The following is a 21894-nucleotide window of genomic DNA, read 5'->3' as shown; positions in this document are numbered from 1 at the left end:
ACTGATAGTTGCCTATTTTTGAAACTGTTTACTGTCATTTGTTCGTTTTTTCATTTGTCTCTACACTCTTGCCGTTGTTTTTGTTGTATTACTGTCAAACTTTGTTGCTCTGCCTGTCGTGTGGCCTTTACGACGGGCACAGCAACATAGGCATCTTCTTTTTTTATTTTTTACCTGTACCCAGGCTCCGCCTGTGCTTTATTTCTGTCATTTTCACTACTTCAATTTGTGTGTGTCTTGTCGCTTGTTTGTTTCTTGCTATATGTTTCTTGTATTTTGTTTTCATGTAACTACCCGTGCGCCAGCACTCAGGCCTCTGGCTGTTCCTGGGCACGTAAATAAACATGATTGATTGATTGATTATTATTATTATTATTATGTTACAAAACCTTTGTTTTATGTGTATAATCTATCTCCGTCATGTTCATTGAGTATTTGCTTGTGTATTTTCAATTTTTCACGTGCCTTCAACGTTTTTGCTGGCCGGGTGTCATGGCTTCTAACACTAGGCTTCCTTTTTTTTTTTTGCTGTTTTGCATTCTGGGATCTCTGTAACTATGTTTACCTTATTGTTTCTTTCATATATATGGTTTTCTGTGTTGTGTTGTCTTGATTTTAGTTTGTTTTTATGAATGCTTGTATATGGTGTACCAGTACCAAGACCCTAGGGTTGTTCCTGGGCACCAAAAATAAAGGTTGATTGATTGATTGATTGATTGATTGATTGATTACTACTATTCAGAATTAAGCAACACAATAGAAACTTCAACTGGTAACGTCACTGGCGATGAGTGAAACCTTGGGGACGGGGGGGGGGGGGGGGTGCAGAGTCAGAACCACCGTGAGGTACTCGGCCCCCCTGGGAAATCCCGGAGGCGAATGCGGCCCTCGAGCCTCCCACCTCCCCCCTCATATTCGACGCCTGTGGAGCGAACTAACGGAGACGACCTTCCGTTGGCCGGCCGACTGACTCAGTCGCAGGATCGGCGAGACGCGCAGTAGGCGCAGCCATACGAAACCTCATAGGAAATCGGCAAGGAGGATGCGGATACCAGGTAGCCCTTTCGAACTGATGTTTCTACCAAAGAAAATTGCGTAAACGCACCGACAGTGGTCGAAACATGGCCTAGGGGCCGCCAACTAATTTGTGCAAATAACCCGACAATGTTTACAAATAGCTTCAATGGTATTTAAGGCTTCCGCCTAAAAAATGCGGCGCGTTTTTGTGCTCCTTGGGCACTCTCAAATGTGTAGCCTTCAACAACGTTCTTTGTGCCTCCCAGGCACGGAGCAAGAATAAAATAGGAGGGGAAACTGAGCTTCCTGGGGCAGCCTGATAACGTCACAAGCACTTGGCGAACGTCAAGTTTCCGGCATCTGGCGGCAAGCGAAGGAAGTGCGCGGTCATCGCCACGGCCGGCGCGCATTCTGTTCGCGCTCGCGCAGTCCAAGCCGGCCGCTGCATCGGGTCGGCATTTCGCCGGGCCGCCGAAACATTCCGTGGCTGAAGCGAGAGTGTGCGCGCTCTTCTGCGCTAATGTTGGCTGAAGAGCCCGCCTTCGCGATTAATTTTCTGTCAAGTTTAAACCAGCCCGTACGAGCGAATTAAAGGGGCATTTTCTTTTAATGCGTAAGCAATCTTGCGCGAGCACAAAGCCCAAAATACAAACCTGTAAACGCAAAAAATGTAAAACCTGTAAATGCATGGCCTTATTTCGCGTGCGATGCGCTCGAAGCGAGTTGAGTGCACCAGCTATTTTATTGGTTATGCGACAGTGCACTGAAAAGTGCCAGCATCACCGGCATTGCGGGAAGATGACGCGCGCACGCGCGCGCGCGCGCTACGTCCGAGATAAACGCGCGTTTCGTCCCCGCGTCGCGCAGCAGCTCGAGCCCATATCGATTCACGCCTTGTGGCGAATGCTGTAACAACAGTATTGCTTTTATACATTCAACCAGGTGTCGCTGTCAATTTCTTCGCTGCCGCAGCTGCAGTGCTCCTTAGGTCGCCGTAGTTATCATTGTGACATTATCTGGTCGCGCGATTAGGCCGGCCGCAATGGGCGTTTCGTCTCCTATATATTCTTGCTCCGTGCTCCCAGGCTATTACAAACGAACGATTAAGAGCTTGCTGCTATCAAGTAATCGCTCGTACATACTTGCGTGGTTATCCCGTCTGCAAGCAACAAAACAAATGCCAAAAATTTATTATAAGTCAAGGCAACTTTTTCTGTACACTTTTTTATTTTATTTTTATGTCGAGCGTGGCGTCAGTGCGACATTTGAAAGAACGCCCTTTGCGTCAATGATAAAAAATATGTTGTTGTACCGCAGGCACGGGTAACGGGTGGTGTAAACAATATCGTCTGCAGTAATCTTGTGTACTTATTGTTCCTTTTGTATTATTATTTATTGACTTTGGGTGCATATTCGCAGCAGCCAACATTGGAATCGTTAAATCCTTTTGGCGGATTCTTCTGTATGTCATTTTCACTCCGAGCTTGTATCTTCTTTCCAAAATGTCCTTTTCCAGTGACAACGCACGTAAGGCCTGGAAAAAAAATGTTTCAGAATAAACGAATAGCGCAGCACCAAAGTTGAACGTTTGAACAAAATGAAATAATGACCTACAAGAACCCTACAATATACCAATAGCCTAAACATGAAACTTTTTCACTGTTTTCAGGTAGAGACATCAACTTAGCAAGCCGTGTACGTTACCCAGATTTGCTGCGCATTTACGGATCGGTGCTTGCGATACGCCGGTTCAAGGAAAGACAGTTCCGTGCCCACCACTCTATGAAGAATGACCAGCGAAGCTAAGCTCATCCCAAGGAGTGCACGAAACAAAACAAGTTTTTTTGTACTTCGCGATTTGGCATACTTACTCTAAAGTTTTATTCTCGCGTACAAGTATAGGGCTGTTAATTTTCCTCTCGTAGAAGCCCGTGTATTAAAAGCTGACGGTAATTCCACAATCTTTACAACGTCACTGTGAACTACGTAATTCAAAAATGTATATGAAACTCGGCGTAATATCAGAGTTATTGTAGCTACTAATTCCCATATAATTTGTTTCCGGGAAGTTTAGATTAAGCAAGAGTTACAGCCGTTTTCTGCAAACATACTCCATCCGCTGAGGACAATGTCGTGTTAGTAGGCTAAAATTCTGTTACGTTTACCCGTTCACTGTGCACTAACTGCGGCAGGCAAATAAAACTCAGCGGGATGGCATAGTAGTGCAAGTGGCTTATTTCAGTATGCTTCTTACAACGAAACTGCCTCCCCCGCTCACCTTAGTTCTCATCCCGTTGCAGCCTCTGTACATGCCCCAGTCGATGCCTTTCACAAGTTTTATACCTGTCGCCGCCACCAATGCCTCTACAACAAGTTGCAAAATCGGCAGATAACGGCCGTTATCAGCAGCTGCGTTTTACCTCGCTATTGGACGGAGGCGTGCCCTTCGCTCGGAGGAACAAGAGAGGAAATTGAAGGAGTGTCAGCGCGCACAGAAGCGAGAAGGGGCGTGAAAATAAAAAGAAGCCACTTCCCCCGAACGTGCAGCATGAGCCGTTGATGCCTCAAGTTTCATCTTGTCCAGTAGCTGTAACTAGGCTTCAAGCTCTCACCGGTGAAGTATACCCGTTGTGCTGGAGGGCGATGTAAACTTGGACGTCTCATGACCAGTCCGACCAGTCTGCTGACCTCCGTGGTTGAGCGTCGGTGTGTTACACAGTAGGATGCCTACGACGGAGCGGGGAAACCGACAGCCCGATGTTCTCAAGTCCTTCCAAGTTTTAACCCGCAATGGGACCTGCGCGTTTTGTTCGCTCGGACGAAGAAGAGAGGAAACTGAAGGAGCGTTAGCGCGCACAGTAGTGCGTATGGGAGGGAAAACAATGGAACGCCTGAAAGCGAAATATTTGGATTCAACATACGGGGAATCCCTGTGTCACTTTAATTTGACCCTGCATACTGTAATGGGTGGTAACTGTTACCACCGCTCAAGATGAGAAATGTAGTTGCAGATAAATGAAATATTATAAGATGAAGGCATATCATTATTGCAGTCACTAAGGTCAACGTAAAATAGAGGTACTCGGATTGTAAAAGTAATAAGACTGCAAACTAGAAAAATATGCATTTCGAAGTGTTTAAGCTTATGCAAAGAAAACATAACAGTTGCTCCCTGGGAGTGCTTGGGAAGGCTGCATATCTAAAAAGGAGCAATTGCATAACATCCTGCAATGAAAGATTTGAGCCTTTCGAAAAGTTACTTTGAGGTTGGATGGCCTTAGTGATAGGAAATGTATAGAATATATATTTTTTCTGCAAGAAATAGCAGTTTTAACGTTGCACTACAGCTGATTTGTGGCCAGCCGAAAGTTCTCGAAAGAGCTAAATACATCGCTTACCAATTCGCGTGTAAAAATTTAAGCTTTATTCAACTGTGCCCTCCAAGTATTCACGTGGGATTCTTGTGCGGTGCGGTGCGTTGTTCCTGCTCTCCATGTTTTAACACGGAAGTGTTTTATGCCCCCGTACGCATAGATTTTTGTGACGTGATATCCGTCACGGAAGTGGCGTCGCCAGAAAAAGTGCCACTGACGCGCGGCGGCGCCCGGTTTCGATCCCACGACCCCCTGGCCGGAACCGGAGGTACGTGGCGCTATGGTCCCTAGAAAGATGGCGCTCTTCCCACTGCGCTACCAACAGAGATGTGAGCATATGCCACGAACGCGCCTTATGTGCTTCCCTATGACTTATTCAGATGGTGCGCGCGCGCCGACTAGAAGAGGCGAAGGGAAGTAGCGCATCATGACGCTAATGAGCGCCGACAGTTGTCGCCTGATGCCGGCGCCTTCGTGTACGGGGGACGCGCGTGAATTGAGGCACCCTCCCCGTTTTTTGTTATTTGCGTGTCGGTTTCACGGTTTCACTTCGTCTGGCGGGGTCACGCTCGCGAATCCTTCGCACAAGCAGGAAATTCCTTTAAAATTCAACTGCTCCTGTGAAGGCCGCTTTCACTTTCGTGTTTTGCCGATTCCTATGAAAGAGGGATCAACCACATGTTCTTCCTGCTACTTTTTCGCTTGCCCTCCTCAGGGGTGCAGTTTGCTTCTGGATTCTCCTTTTAAGAGCGAATGCTCTTTATAAGCGACCCCAAACCATCCACCGCCGGCGGCGGCGTCCGCAGTGCTCCTCTATATTTAAGAAAGAAACAGCATCCGGCGCCAGGTTTCGATCCGAGGACTTTGCGGGCCGCAGCCCGACGCTCTACCGACTAAGCCACGGACGCCACGCTGATATCAGTGTGAGTAACGCGCCTTATATCTTTAACGCATTCAAACTACGTCGTCAGCGGCGTGCGTTGGCGACTCAGCGGCGTTATAGCGGCTTGATAACTGCGTGGTGTACACGTGATACTACAAACCCGATGGAAGAGATGGAAGAGAAGGCGGCGAGGCGGTGGGCTGCGGGGGCCGAGCGCAAGCGCCGCAAGCGGGCCGACAACCGTGCATTCGCACTTTCACATTCTCCCCCTCGGGGAAAGGCGGGGGAATTTTTTCCTGTAATGCTCCTCCGCTTTAGCCCGGTCGCCAATAACAAGGCTTGCCGCCGCGCTACAGGGAAGTATGATGCAACAGAGACTGTATTCTGGGACGTGTGGCAATTTTGCCGGGGCAAGAAGGGCTGATCCAATCTCAGCGTTGTTCTGTGACCCCCTCTAAAAGGCGGCTTTACTTCGACACAAATGCTGTGCGGTTATTGATGTTGATGATGATGATTATGATGATGATTATGATGATGATGATGATGATTAAATACTAGGCTTTTAACGCACCATTGCAATCGCAACATATTATAATGTAATATTTCTCGAAACTCATTTTGAAAGTAACATTGGGCTGAGAAAATAAATACTGTACATCCTTCATTGCTTGTGAAATAAGCATAAGTATTTTAAAATATTTCCATGGCTCAAGCAGCCGTGGGGAAGTCTTACCCAATTTGCAAGGGCAGTGTATAACGTATGGATGCAAGTAAACAGAATCCGCAAGTTTTTCAAGCTCTGCAAACCCATGGGCTGAAGTAAGTTCAGCGGTAGTCAGTGTTGAGCAGTGTTGTCCGAAATCTCCCAGTCTATTGCAGACGGCTGTACTGTCAGGGGTCTTAAGTACGCAGCATAACCCGATGCCGCAGTCTTCATCGTACTTGCACTTGTCCCCACATTTATCCTGGAGAGAAAAATGATTGATTTGTCATCCTTAACAGCGAAGCTGTTTTGCAGTTTGTCATTTTGTGAGTCCGCAGTTAAAACTAGCAAGAAAATACCAAGCGCAAGTGAGCCTGTACCTCGCGGTAACCGCTCCTCAGTTAAAAAGAACAAAGAAAATGCCTAGTGCTCTTGTGTGCGTGCCTAGCGTCGACCGCACAGCGTCCGCGGTGCGCGTTTGTCAATCCAAGAATACCCACCTAGGGAGATTTGCCAGGATTGGCAAAAAAAAAAAAACTCCATCGTTCGCCGTAATCGTGGCAACACTTGCTCGGAACGAGAAAGACGCGTCGTAGGGTACCCCCCTCCAAGGTGATGTCCAATGATTATCGCTTGCAGAAAAATGAAGAAAGCTCACACTTATATAGCAACAATGATGGAGAAAAGGTCGCTGCGGCAGCGAAGAAAAATCAAGTGCAATCGTGGATTTAAACCAACGTGATGGTCGTGAAGGTTGCGAGCAGCTTCGCTACCTTCAAGTCTTACGCATTAGTGTGAGCTTTGGTCCGGATATTGTCTTACTTGTCCGAGAAAGTTATTTTAAAATGACCAATTCTGAATTATAATTAAATGCGAGGCCTGGCAGAATGGAATTGTATACTAGGCACAATCAAATGAAAAACGTTTAATGTTTATTTATGAAGACAGTTCGAAAAGCGCATCATGGACGTGGCAGAACTTAACAAAGATATACAGGGTGCTACAGGGAAGACTAAGTAATTTGAAAAAATAGGCTTTTGGAGGTAAAATTGTTTCTCTTGAGAGAAGTGGTCAGAGGCAATGGCGGACGCAATGAAACGGGTAACAAGTGATATTTACCGAAATATGTACTATAATTAATTAATCACCTTTTTAATTATTCTAGTTGCGAGTTTTATTGTACAGAGGGAATTGCAATCGATCATTAAACAAACCGATAATTATAATTAGATTTGCGACATTTTAATTGCGTGCAGAGCTACAGCGCTCAGAACAGCTCTCCAGATGAGAGCAACGGCCTCCGTGCGGCAGCTGAGGGCCGCAAAGCCACGCCCCCGCGATCATGTCACTCGGAGCTGTACACGTCACACGCCCACCACGCTTTATCTTCGGCTCGAGCAGAAAGTGTTGCGCTGTGACCGCCGTTTGCGGGCGAAGATAAAGCCGAAGGTGAAGCGTGATGGGCGTGTGACGTGTATAGCTCCGAGTGACATGAACGCGTAGGCGTGGCTTTGTGGCCCTCACCTGCAGCACGGAGCCCGTTGCTCTCATCTGGAGAGCTGAGGTTCTGAGCGCTGTAGCTCTGCACGCAATTAAAATGTCGCAAATCTAAGTATAATTATCGGTTTGCTTGTTTGCCTCTACAATTTTCTCTTTACAATCAAACACTTAGATAGAATTATTAAAAAGGTAATTGCGTAATATAGCAATTATTTCGCTTTAAGGCGAGAAACGATCATAGGGCCAACTGCCGGAGAGTCAAAGTCCAAGCATCAACGATCATAGTTCAAACTCCCTGCGAGTCACAGTCTCGAACTCAGACGACGGGAGACGGATCCCTCACAATAAAGCTGAGCATCAGCCCCCCCCCCCCTTCCCCCTTCCCCTTTCCCGCCCATTGTCGTAGTGCAAACTCTAAACTGCCGAGTCCAAAGCCCAAGTTCACTTCAACTCTGGCTTTGGTCTTTGGATTAGTCCCCTCCAACTCAGCGAAACTCCAAAGTGAACTCCCGCTCAACGAACCTACGGGAAATGCTCAGAGCCCTGAATACGATGATGACGCAATTGTCTAGACGTCGGCTTCATAACGCCAGGGAACCCAGGTTCGCTTGCGACCGACGAAAGCATTTCTTTTGTTTCATCACAGTTATCATTATCATCATCATGTCCCATTGCGTTTTCTAATGTTGGATTTCAGTAGTGCGCTTTGGGTACGACACCGCCACGAGTCAGACCAAAAACGTTTCGCTTGAATAGACGTCATGGTCGTCCATTTGCTCGTCAAACGGTGCGAGTAGCTTGTCGGGATTTAGGCACAGGCGCTTGCATCCTCTCTTACTCTGAGATTTGCGAGCTACGCCGCTTCGCTGTCTGTGCGCTGAAATTTCAGGTTTGCGCCAACTGATTGGAGCACCCCTTCCGCACTCGCTCTCCTTCTTCAGCCCCCTTTCGCGGTGTTCGTGAGCCACCGATCTCTGCTTCTACCTGCTCTCTTTTCTTTTTTCTCTCAAACTCTTTTTTGGCCTTCTTTTGTTCTATTCACTTTTTTGCATGACGTTATTACATTAAAGACCATTATGTAACACCCCACTCCTTATGCAACACCCTATGCAAGGGGGTTACATAAGGCGTGGGCTAGCAGGTAAAAGTAGCAAAGCCCCTAGGTGTTTAAAAATAAGTGCGTCGTAATTGTCTGTGCGAAGGTGACACCCACGTGACTGCTACAACGTCAGAAAGAACGCCATTTCAGCTCGCACCTGCGCGAGAAAAAACGAGGCAGCAAGCATGGTAGTGTGAGCGTGTGGGCCGGCAACTTGATACAGATGGGCAGTCAGATAACTGTGTCGGTGTTGTTATGTAGGGCGCTTAATTGAAGAAAATGTGAAAAAAACTTGTGTTGGATACAGAGGCTAGTGATTCGGCGACGCATAAAAATATTAAGAAGACCAGCTTTACCTTTCAAGTTTAATATGCTGATGTCCCATAAATATGAAGAATGAATAATCCAGCGGCACGGTTTTGCACACATTCTAATTCATTTACTAAGCGTACCTGGTGAAGACTTCAGATGGGAGCCGCGTATTCAAGTTTAGATCTGATTAAATATTCTCAAGCTAAAAGTTTTCTATCCTCTGGGGCATGATGCAAACAACGCTTTAAGCCCTAGACATCATTTCGCTGATGATATAACGTCCGTTATACGTGCGCGCCATGACAGAGAACTGGACAAGCCGACGGTGAAGTAAATATAAAATTAAACTTGTTCAAAAGTGAAGTTAGCGATTATATACGAAAAACGCAGGGGACTACGCTAGCGTTACAACTGAACTAGTTCGGTTGTAATGGGATTAAGCTTCACTGGCCACCGTTCGCACTATTCCTGCACACGGTTAAGGTCATCTTGGAGCGCCGTTTGATCCGAAGGTTTAGTAATTTTTCAATATGTGACACAGTCGTGGGCTGACACACATATACGAAAAGACGCATAATGGGTTGATCGTTAATATACATTCGAAACGTAAGGCGTCCGACGATGGCCTCTTGGGAGACTCCCGCTGTTACCGCGGGGGAGCTGGAATCGGTTATTTAATAGCTATAAACTGAGAACGGTTAGTAAGGAATCATTACATTCATTCAAAACTCTGGAAGTGCGAATTAAAACAGGCAACCTGCAGTAACTGGTGCGTGTGTGTGTGTGTGTGTTGTACTTTGTCAAACAATTTAGCAAAGTCTTGAACTATTTCAATAGTCTGTAGGTTGCAGGCAAGATATGCATGCAAAACATGATCAGATATGTCCAGATGACCTTCACAAGATAACTATTCACAAAAGTAACACTTGTAAGATGAAAAAAATTGTTATCTTCCAGGAAGTGAGTTAAGTAAAACTACATGACCTGCTACACGACATTGCATCAGGCGATGGCTGTTGAAATGCGGCTGTAATTTACGGGGGACTGTTTTTTACCTGATCTGTGGACAGGAATGATCTTTCCTACTTTGCAGCTGCCTGGCAATATTCTTGCTTTATGCGGCAGTAACGTAGTGTTCAAGAATAGGTTCTTTTAATTCGTTCAGTGTCTCTTAACAGTTTGGAGCTAATGTAAACCAATCTGATGGTAATTTTACTTCTCTTGAAGAGGTTGTTGTTGTTGTAGTCCTTTATTAGGCGAGGGAAGGCCATGCGGCCAAAATAGGGGTAGGGGAAGGAGGGGAAGGGAGGAGTAGCCCAGCTAAAAAGATGATGCATCCATGAAGACGGCACAGGGGTTCCCTTCAGACCGCGGAGGTCAGGCTAAGGTGTAGATCTACCATTAGGAGATTTTCACGACCGAAGTGGGCCCGATTCTACACTAATCTTGAGAGACCACTCTCTACGCCGAACAGCCCAAGGGCTCTGATAAAACTCGGATCTTCAAATGGAGGATCATCTTCTGAGGCATCGGGAGGCATAGCATTGGTGAGGATAGGCCGGTACAGCAAAAACGCGGAGCAGCGCCAGATTAGGTGGTCAAGGGTGGCGAATACGGTCATTCGGCAGTGGGGACAGTAAGGAGGTGGAGACCCCGTTGGGTAAATCCATTTTCTTGTGATGTGGGGTGTGAGAGCTGCGTTGGCTCTAGCTTTGTTGACGAATACTTCCGCAGAGCGAGGCATCGGGGGAGCCAGAGCCAGGTAGCCAGGAGGGGTAACGGAAGAAAGACGGCACTTCCGTGCCTGGCGTGCGTGATCAATTTGAAGGCGAGGGCAGAGGAAGGAGGGCGACGCGTTGTCAACCAGGGGAGGTGTACTATCAAGGCGCTCCCGTGCTGCATCATGTGCAGCCTGGTTGCCCCCATCCGGATCTGTGTGACCCGGAACCCATGCCAAACGGGTAGTGATCCCATTACGCGACAGAATGGCGGTCATATGTTGGATTCGGTGCACTGTTGGATGATCGGTGAAGGGTTTGCGCAGCTCTTGGAGGGCTTGGTGAGAGTCTGTGAGAATGCGGATGCGTGGAGGTGGCGGGTTTGCAATGGTGAATGCCAAATGATCCAGTGCGCTAAGGATGCTCTGGAGTTCCGCTTCCAGGGGGGACGAGTTACAAGCGTGACGTGTGAGGGAGCCGTCCAGTTCCGGTCGAGCTGGGCAGCGCCAGGCCAGACCCATGTGGGAAGGGGAGAGGCTAGCATCCGTGAAAATATCGACCTCGTCCGGCAATTTCGCTGCGAGGACGCGCTGAAGGGCCCTTTCACGAGCGGTACGACGGGAGCGCGGAATTCCGGTTCGTTGGTGGGCAACTGTAACAGGCGGGCTTACCCAAGGGGGAGGGGGTGGCGAGGCCGATGGAAGTACTGGAGGTACACGTTCGTCCCACGCACAGAGTGCAGTCCCCTGTTGTGTTAGTGTCCGCCGAAACCGATGTTGTTGCACGGCTTCCGCAAGGAGCTCTTCCATTGGAGGGACAGGGGCAGCTCGTTCAAGAGCGTCAATGCGAGTATGCCTCGGAAGTCCGGTGATAGTACGAAGCATGGCCCGGTAAAGCACCGCTAAGTGCTTCTTGTGCGCCGAAGAGAGGTCATAAGCCAGGGCGCCATAAGTCAGACGACCGACGGCTACTGCCCTTGAGAGTGTGAGACATGCCGATTGGTTGGCGCCACCAAATTTGTTGGAAAGGCGAGAGATTAGGCGCAGCATCGGTTTCCAATTTTTGCGCAGCTGCGTTATCCATTGCCGAGCACTGTTGTGGCTAGCGAGGGGAACACTTAGTAGACGGATATGGCCACAGTGTGAGGCAATGGGTGTGTCGCCGATGTAGATAGTATGATGCATGTTGGCGGGCGGTCGGTGCTGACCGTGGACTAGGAGAAATTCTGTTTTCTCTGGTGCCAGCTCAAGGCCGAGGGTAGGGAGAGTGGTTGAGAGGCTGTTTACCGCCGCCTGCAATTCTGTAGCCATGTCTTCAGTGCATTTGTAGTCGGCGGCTTCAACCCACACTGTTAGATCGTCAGCGTAGATAGCAAAACGAGCCGCAGTGTCCCGTTCCAGGTTGCGGGCGACGCGTGCCATAGCCAAATTAAAAAGAACGGGTCCAAGGACAGACCCCTGGGGAACACCCCTGTCTAGATAAAATGTTCTTGGGTTCCATCCTGGATGCGTGCTGTTGAGCCGAATTGGACGATTTTCAAGAAAATTTCGTATCCAGTTTTGGGCCTTTTGGCTGGGGAAGGCCATAGCGAGCTCTTCGAGGATCGCCGATTGGCTAACGTTGTCAAATGCTTTTCGCACGTCAAAAGTGAGGACGTAATCCGGATTGCCAGCCCGGGATGTGCGATTGAGAACACGTCGGAGCAGCCAAAGGCAGTCGTGCGTACTTAGGTGAGGACGGAATCCAGTTTGAGACGGGTGAAACCACGGACGCACGTATTCCAAATAATACTGAAGGCGGTTATTGATTAGGCGCTCAATAAGTTTGCAAATCGTGGGCGTGAGTGAAATTGGCCGTAGGTTAGTCAGGACAGAGAAGTCTTTGTTTGGCTTGGGTATCGGATGAACTAGCGTCAGTTTGAGGTCATTGGGAACGTCACCCGAGGCCCAGTAAGTATTAATTATATCAAGCAGTATTAAGTGCGCCGACTCATCCAAGTTACGCAGGTGCTGCCATGTCACACCATCATGACCAGGTGCAGAATGTGGTTTGCCCTGGTGAAGAGCCGCTTTAAACTCCCCCATGGTGAATGGGGCGTCCAGATCTCTATCCACGTCTGGAACCATTATGGTCGGCAGCGGGGGGTGGGGACTGAGAGAGGCGTGAGGGAAAAACGCCGTAATAAGGCGACGCTCAACGTCCTCTGGCGTGTCTCGGAGAGTGAGCGAAGCAAACAACGTGGGTTTTTGCTTACACTTGCCCGACAAGCTCCGAAATGTGCTCCATAGTTTAGAAAGCCCGCGTTCTTTACCAAGCTTCTCACAAAGGCTATGTGAAAAGGAAAGGGATCGTTGGAAAGGGATCGTTGGTATTCCCTGATGATTTGATATTGGCGACGAATCCGGATCAGGTCTTGCTGACGTTTTCCATTGGTGAGGTAACGAGTGGTGAGAGATTGCACGCGCTTCCAGAGGTTAGTGAGATGTGCGTCCAGGGCAGATGTCGAAGAGTCACAGATGATTTTCTCAGTAGCCTGCAATTTCGCACACTGTATAGCCGCAGTGAATTGCGACAGGGTAGCATTTTCAGGGATATCAACGTTGCTTCGAAAGGCTGTCCAGTTGATGTGCGAAAGGCATTGACGAGCGCGGAAGCGCTTTCCTCGAAGAGTAAGGAGGATCGGGTAATGATCGCTTCCCAAAGTGGTGGTATAGGTGCTCCACTCACGAATCACCCCAGGAGTAGAAATAGTGAGGTCAGGTGAACTGTTATTTTGCTTGGGATGAAGACCCACCCTCGTGGGTAATGTAGGGTCATTGAGAAGCGAGAGGCCACAGTCGTCAATGGCCGCCTCAAGGCAGGAGCCTCGGCTGTCGGTAGAGGCATATCCCCATGTGGTACTTTTCGCATTAAAGTCGCCGCCGATGATAATGGGAGTGCGGGGGTACTGCGAAACGAGGTGGTGTAGCCAATTATAGTTGATGGATTTTTGCGAGCCGGTGACTGGACGGTAGTACACGGATGCTGCAATTATTGGTTTCCCGTCAGGTAGGCGAACCTGCACGATAACCACCTCGTGATCCTTCGAGCATTGACCTGGGACGGACAGCTTACAGCAACCTAGGTCCGATCGTACCAAAACAGCTGCTTGTTCTACCACTAGAGGCTGGGAGAGTGGTGTGGTCTTGCCACGGTGAGTTATTGATGGTTCTGAATAACTAGTGTATCCTCTAAGTTTGGGCATGGATCTGGTTTCTTGAAGGAGAATAAGAACTGGAAGAATTTGTGATACTCGACTGGACAGAATAGAAGCCGATTGATTGAAACTACGGCAGTTCCACTGTAAAACGCAAAGGGACCGCTTCATTGTCCAAGGGTAGCACAGAGGGTTATCTTTCTAGGCGGTTCATCGCCTTCATTTGGTGGACCGGGTAGGGTTTGGAGGTAATTCATCATGGCCGTAGTTTGTTCAGCATATTTTTCTGTGAAAGTGCGAAGCTTGTCCATGTCAGCCATTCGAGCGCGCCGTTCTTGCTGGATGTCAGCGCGAATAAATTTTAGAATCTCCATAATATCGTTCGTGTTGGTCGCTTTTTGCGAGGTGGGGGTACGCTTGACACTAGTACTGCGACTTTTTCGTTGCTTGGGCGTGGAGGGAAGGGGATTGCGGAGGGCCGACTTTGCAGGTGCAATAATGGAAGTAGAGGGGGAATCAGCCTTTTTTGGGGGCGTGATTGAGGTCGAGGAAGCTGCATGGGTGGGCGTGGTATGAGACCCCAGCTTGGATGCTGCAAGTTCAGCCTTGAGCTGCGCGTTTTCCTCACGAAGCTGGTGAAGTTCAGTTCGGAGGCTGGCAAGTTCGGACAATACTGTCTGCAGAATGGGGCCGCTTGTCTCAGGACGTGGAGGTGGAGGGTCAACTGTAGCTGCAGCAGGTGACGACACTGCGCCGACGGCATTGGTACTTGGGTTGCCATGAGTACAAACACGATCAGCCCAGGACACGCCGTCTTGCACTTTTGAATTGGTGCGAGGGGAGAAGGCAGAGCGGGCCGGACACGTGGGGTCCACTGCCAGATGCCCATCCTTTTTACATGCCACGCAATAAAGTGTGCGCTCGCAAGGTTCAGCTTCGGCATGTACGCGCCCACATTTACGACACACAGGTTGATGCGGGCAGTACTTCGCCATGTGCCCGATGTTGTGGCATGCGAAGCAAACCATTCGCTTGGGCTCATAAGGAGATACTTTAACTATAGCCATATAGTATTTGACGACGTTCGGAATCGTTGGAGAGGCAAAGGTTAGAACAGCTCGATTCGTTTTGCCTATCCGTTGCGCCGCCAAGACCTCAGCTTGCTCACAGCGAATCCAATTCAAAATTGTTTCATTTGAATCTCCAGGTTCCACTGTGATGACTCCACGTGAAGTATTCGCACGGCTGGGGGAGTGTTTAACCTCGATAGGAAGAGTGACCACACGGTTGTCGTGCTGAAAGCAGAGACTTGTAGTTGCAAGGAGGTGGTTAGCGTGCTCCTGGTCATATAAGGTAACCTGTATGCAGTTTCCGGCGACGTCGTAGCGGTGCGTTGCGAGTTCGGCCATTTCGGGAGTAGGCGCAAGAGCGCCTAACAGATGTGCGAGGGCGTTTTTGGGTATAGCGCGCACACTGATTTTTGTGAGTGGTCTCACCAAGAAGAGTGCTCGGGGCCTACTTACCCGATCTAGGCGAGTGATTGCAGTCTTCCGATTGGGCTTGACTCGAGTCCAGATCTTCCAGGGGCCGTCGTTGTCCCGGTTGCTGCCGTCTTGATCCATAACTTGACCATTCGGGTCATCAGGGGACTGAGTTGCAGGGGTGGAGGCTGTAGCTTGTGAGAGCGTCATCGGCGGAGAAGCCAGGACCAGTTGAGCGGGGGCCAGCAGGGAACCACTGGGAGCATGAAGCGCCGACCTTGGAAGTTGTGGGAGCGTTGAAGAAGACGATGTTGCCGCCGACATTGTGCGCGAGCATGCAGGCAGGAGGAGGGAGCACGAGGTGTCCGAGCACGTGCGAGGGAGTGCCACCGCAGCCGGCCGCCTCACTGCCGGGCAAGAGGCTTAGCTGGCGGGCACAGTTCAAGTCGCCAGTAATGCGTCGCCGCGCGGTCAGATCTGCTGGAGATGAGCACGAACGGGAAGCTGGCCACTTCGCGAAGCTGTGGAGTGCACACTCAAGGCAATAACTACAAGAAGTCCGGCACTACCAGAGGTCGAAGACGGAGCCTATGGAACACATGTCTACCTTCTTCGAGCGCAAGTGGCGCCCCCCCTTGAAGAGGAATAAAATACCCGCAAGAGCGAATTCCATTGAAGCCACCATCGGCAAAGGGCTTCTCTTTGTGCCTATCCTCTCCCCTACTGCAGTTCAAACTGCTTCTTCTGCTCTTATTCTTCACGCGACCGGACCCTTTAATTTTCCACCAACAAACGCCCAAGCTCCGCCGTCCTTTCAGCTTCATTATTTGCTCCATTCTGCTGTTACATTACCCAATTCTTAATTTCCGCCCCTGTCAAGCCCAACTTCTTGCCGATGGAGATTAACTTCTTCAAATTATTATGAAAATCTAAACCCTCAAAAACGCAGAGAACACAAACTTGATTAGTGCACTTAGCGGCAATTTTCTAGCCAACCGAGCTAGAAACGGTTCTGATGCTGCACAACCCGTTTACAACCCGTGAAAACACACGATTCCAGGCTCGTAGTATTCACCGTTTGTTTGCGGCAAAGTCCCGTGACTAGGCCGCCAGTTGATTATGCCAGCCTTTGGGGTTTCTATCCCTGCGTGGGAGCGGAGTCTTCCAAGAACTACCCGGTGACGAGAATTGCCGAACAGTGATGCTCGGCTTCCGCGTTAGCCCCTTAGCAGCCGCACGCACAAGTCTCACACAGTATTTTATATAGCATATAAGCAGTGATAGGAAGCGGCAATACCCAATTCTGTATACGCGCAGGGTGGGGAAGGGGTCAGCTGATACTCGACTGGTCCCCTTAACGTCTAGGTCGCAGCAGTGCAAACGCGAAGCCACCGCAACCAATGGTATTTCCAGGTGTGCTAACGTCCCCTCTCTCCGTGCGCGCTGTATCCTTATCTATTCCTCTGTAGCTCTCTGTCCGCAGATTTATCAAAATTAATCTGCAGCCCTCCACTACGGCGCGTCTCATCACGTGCGTTTCGTCGGCGCGTTCAACCCTACAATCAATCAACCCGCAGATCGACGGCGCAAATTTTTGTTAAATGCCCAGTTGATTGCTCATGCAATATAATTACCGTCAGAATTCGTCTTCGACATGAGCAAATCATGCGCTTTGGCATAACAGAAGCACTCCCCGTCATCTGAAGACATCCACAGATAAGTGTGCATGGAAGGGTTCTTATGAGACAAAAATTATGTAGCGTGAGTACTGCGATTGTAAGTTTAGTGCGCGCAGGAAAGTTAACGCGGATATAAGCCAGTATGACATTCCCAATGCCTGCGACGCCATATGTGGTTGGGAACGTTATATGTGAAGGTTAAACCCCCTTAGATGAAACGCGTCATCAGTCAGCGAACGCGGGTGCGCGCCACGGCCAGACATCCCCATTAGGGGAGGCGCGTCATGTGACCCCCCAATAACAGCGTCGTCGTTGCTGAGGCGCCTGCCAACCACCTCGAGATACGTCGGGATGGGGAGATGCTAGTATGCGAGTACCCGGGATGGGGAGATGCTAGTATGCGAGTACCTGAATTTACGATGAAATCCATCTCAATGGCGTAGAGACACCCCAGCTGCTGGCGATGCAGTGAGAGAGGGTGAGGAGCAGAGCAAGCGCTGTTCTCAGCCATTGGCGCAGTAGTCGCCAGTCATAAATGAGCCATTCAGGAGCTCTGTCGGCACATCGCCGCTCTCACTGCCGGCGTCCCTGCCGCCTTTGCCCCAACAGCTCACCCAGTGGCGCTATACAGTAGCGGCATATCCGTTCGGTGCCACGAAATCCCCAGAGTATTCCTTCGGTCATTAATGCTTTGACACTTAGAATTTATAAGATGGGTTAACGTCTAAATACGTGGCTTTCAGCGCAAATAAACAGAACACAAGGAAAAAGCAGGCGCTGTCTGTGTCTTCTTCCCCTTCCTTGTGTTCTGTTTATTTGCGCTAACAGCCATGTTTTCAGACTGGAGCCAACATAGCCAGCAGCAAGCTATTTTGAAGACCTAAGATATCGGCGGAGTTATCATTTTCGCACGGGGGTCCGTTTGAGAATTCGTTAAGATGAAACCGCCTTGCAAGGTGACGTCCATGTCAGTCCCTGGATTTGGCAGCAGGAATCATAACATTAATACGGCCTTATTCTGACGTCACAGTCATTGTAGCCGTCATGTTGACGCAGTGCTTGAATGGTGGAAGGGTCTGCACTTAACTGCCGCTGTCATCTCGAGCGTTACTGAGAAAGGTGGGAGCAGTGCCCCAGAAATGACTGTCTTTTTTTTGCGAGAGATTGCCGTAAGGCATGGTGATTTCACATGGAAGCTATGTACGCTTGAGCGTATCCAAAATATTTTCGTCTGAAGACGAAGATCTGGACTGCTCTATATAACAGCTAAACCACACAAATTTGCAGACAACGCTGTGTTCAGCAAAAAAAAATCCTCATCCTCATCATCATCGTCGTCGTCGATCGCCGTCGTCGTCGTCGTAGTCGTAACTTGCACGGGTCTCTCTCATGGCCTACAGATGGTGCAAATTGTGCTAATACATCATTTATAAGCATAGTGCAAATACATCATTGCACCATCTACCGTTGTACGTCGAATTTTTTTTTTTGCTGCGAGTTAATACTATTTCTCCATATTCTGCGCATGCTACAATTGCTCCAATGTAAGGCAGTTCCCTCCAGTACTCGATGGAGCGCGTACGCTATGTACTGTAGGCTTTGGTTTAATTAACGGTTTTAACTTGCAAGACGTCGCAGTATCGGCGATATTTTGCTGGTCAGCCACCTGGACACAAATTTAAGCATTCAAGTGAGACCAAGTGTGATCGATTGTGGTGAGTTAGGGTTAGGTCCGGCTCATTAGGTCCGGCGCATTAAAGCCCCTGTAAGGGATTACCTAAAGCGTGGGAAATAATTCTGTGTCAATGATCCAACTTGAGAATACTTGTAACAGTGAATAATAAAAACGCCAGTACGGCGACATTTGAACAATGCAGAGGCAAGAACCAATACCAGAAGAAATGCAGTTTTGTGGTTCGAACTTCGCCAAGCAGTTGGCAACTCACCCTTTTTGCGTTTGTTCCATTCAGTTAAGTTTACTTGCCGAACTGATTTTTTTTCATGAGCCCTGAGTGCGAATACAGACGTTACAGGCATAGCGCGCCACCGCTTATAGTGCTCATCAAAAAATATTACCTGCAGTATGCACCTCCGATTATTGTCTTTATACGCAAGGCATTGTATGGCTTGAGAGAATAACTACTTATAACCTTAGCGGTGGTAGCAGGTAGGCTTCTGAGAAAAAGGCTTATGTTTGTAGTAGGTTCATATTTTTGCGTTGGCGCGTTCTGGTGTTCGTAGCGCTTTTTACACTAACTATAGCTGTTATGGCGCATTCTAGCAGAGAGGGATTACAGGCTAGAAGCCGCCTATCCTAATATACCTACCTCAAGCGTCCTAGCATAGAAAAAAAGGAAGGCCAGGATATCAGTTGCCAAACAATGATTCGCATTCTAGCCACGTATGCGTCCGCATTTCGGGATTACAGTGTCGAGAGATATCACGTGAATCACTTATAGGAAATAGTTACATCTCTTCGAGCAAGGAATCAGGCCATGTTGGCTTACTCTTCCTTGTCGACCAATTCTTTATAAAAAAGTGAATGATAATCCCAGCCCTGGGGTTTGATATTTGTGGCCATGGCGCTGCCATCATGATTTAATTCCTCATCAGAAAGTGTTGACTTGGATGGTGGATAAAACATGTAATATTATTTACAACGCCGAAATTGGATATCACAGGCTAAACGCTGCCGTTACTATTGAATGCATCCTAAAAAAGTGTGTCCTTTAATATCGCTGAATAATGTGTTGACGGGTGGTATTGTAAAACCACTGTTCACGTTCACGCACATAAGGATCAGGAGTGGTTTAAGGATATCGACCTTGCTCCTTCTGCTAGTAGAAAATACCAACGCAGGAGTCGACGCAAAGCCAAAGTTCATTAATAGAAGCCAGTAAATCTCCCGGCAATAAAGTCTGGTGCATCAGGGTAACCATCGAAAATTTCGGTAGCGGACATGAAGTAGCACAACTTGGGAAAGTATATGGCTAAGAGTACAACACCCCACTGCCACGTAATAATGGTAAAAACTTATCTTACTCTATGCTGCTTCCGGCGTTTTTTGGCTGAGTTTTCGTTGCAAAGAACTGACATAAGGAGGAACGCTGCAGTGAAGCTGCATAACGGAACCCAATTCATATCACCTGGATTTTTTGCACGACAAATCATTTTACCGCTCTAATGCGTGGAGCAGATTTCTGCGTCATAACGTCAGTTGAGCAATTGTTCCGGAAGAAAAAGAGACATTTCGCTTTTTTAAAATATAGTGCATCCACAATGTAACACTCATTTCTATGTTTTCGACGTGGCACGCAGGGGGTCTTGTACAGCATGACGCATATGTCGCTGTGAAAGGTGTGATTTTGTGTTTACTAGCTTCGAGGGGGCATTTCTTGCGTACAAAGCGGAAGCAAGAATTGTTTGCTACATTCATTTTTTTTAAACGGTGAATATATGAAACCTGTTCACTTGTGTTCCCGATAGCGGTGACAGGCCGCTTCAACAACATAGCAAAGTATCCATCAAGAAGTGTCTGGCTATGAATCATTGCTGCAAATGCATATACTAAGATGACGACGCATGTATAAGGCGCAAGCGAGACAACGTTACGTACTACTGCGCAGTACTAATGTTCTAATGAGATTAATTCCTTGCAAGCGGCGCGCCCACAGTTGAGACATTTATTGCGAACTGATCACACGTCACTCCAGTAAGACTCGCTGCAATATACAGTCAAACCTCGTTATATCGAACAGTGCGCGAACCGTCAAATAGTTCGATATAACCGAAATTCGATATATAAAATTTGATCAAAAACGCGTCAAAATTTAGCGCGATTCAATCACTAAAAAGGCAACGACAAGAATGACTACTCACATGAAGCGTTAAAGTGAACTATTTATTCCAAGGGGAAAAAAACTGCAGCAGCGTTGACTGTTTCTTCGAGTTGACCATCACTACGCCGCACGCGGCTGACACAGCGCCTTGCAAACACAGTCACGTAACTGCGCGAACAGTGTTCGCTAGTTTAAACCACGCACGACGCTGTAGAGTTCGTTAAGGCGTTGAGACTTGAGCTTATCGACTGAAACAAGGCAAGACGATGACTGAAGCTGATGAACAACGACTGATCCAACTGGTGAACCGGCTGAGCCTGAGTCAGCCAACTGCGTATGTCGCCTACCAGCGCCTCAGGCATGCGTTTTAGTCGCAAACGCCTGCTGCGCCACCGCTATTTTCCCCTGCGTTGCGGGAAAGCCTGCCGCCTGTCTCCCGAGCGCGCGCTTTTGGCCGGCGCTGAGTTCGATATATCCATTTCTTAACCGACCGAGTTCGATACAGAAAATTAAAAATGCATGTAATTCTTTTATAAAACTGACAATGGTTCGATATAAGCAATAATTCGATATACCCGTGTTCGATATAACGAGGTTCGACTGTACCGAAGTAAGACCGCATGGAAGCTTAATTTAACGTGTTTTTTTACAGCGCAGATCTTAGTCTCCGGTTCATAGGATAGAGTGGTGTTTGTGCAACTGAGTGAACGATCTACCGCTACAGAAGATTTAGTAAAGAGAATGCGGAACGGAGTGGGGAGTGAGTGATTGTGACAGCGAATAGAGCGCGAGGAGTAGAACGGAGGAAGGTACCGCTCTGGTTGGGAGTGCCCGCTTCGCCGTTTCCAACTTGCGCATGAGTTGTCGTTCACTTTTCTCAAGGGTGCTTCGACGAAACTCAAGGCTTGTAAAAACAAAAACGCACTAGACAAATTTCTCAGAGCCATTTAACAAAACTAGAAAAAACTACCACTGCCGGGGAGTATTCGTAGGCGACTCACTGAATAAATGCATGCTTCCCGTCACCAAGCCAGCCCTCAGCAGATGATTTTGTCTCGTTGTTTTTTTTTGACCGCGTGAGCAACAGATATGA

The 21894-nt window shown here is 48.3% G+C and overlaps 1 long non-coding RNA gene across 1 annotated transcript; it reads right to left on the bottom strand.

Moving 5' to 3' along the window:
- Positions 1-2226: 2226 nt before the first annotated feature.
- Positions 2227-20158, bottom strand: LOC144166721 (uncharacterized). Its single transcript, XR_013321742.1, has 3 exons — positions 20005-20158; positions 6008-6239; positions 2227-2551 (listed from the first exon to the last, which is right to left on the bottom strand). It is a non-coding gene; the product is annotated as an uncharacterized LOC144166721 (long non-coding RNA).
- Positions 20159-21894: the final 1736 nt, after the last annotated feature.

The sequence above is a fragment of the Haemaphysalis longicornis genome, unplaced genomic scaffold, assembly GCF_048455015.1.
Source record: "Haemaphysalis longicornis isolate Haplotype H1 unplaced genomic scaffold, Haemaphysalis longicornis Haplotype H1 scaffold_189, whole genome shotgun sequence".
NCBI lineage: Eukaryota > Metazoa > Arthropoda > Arachnida > Ixodida > Ixodidae > Haemaphysalis > Haemaphysalis longicornis.
Note: the sequence above shows the minus strand (reverse complement) of the source record. Positions and strands in the feature narration are given on the sequence as shown.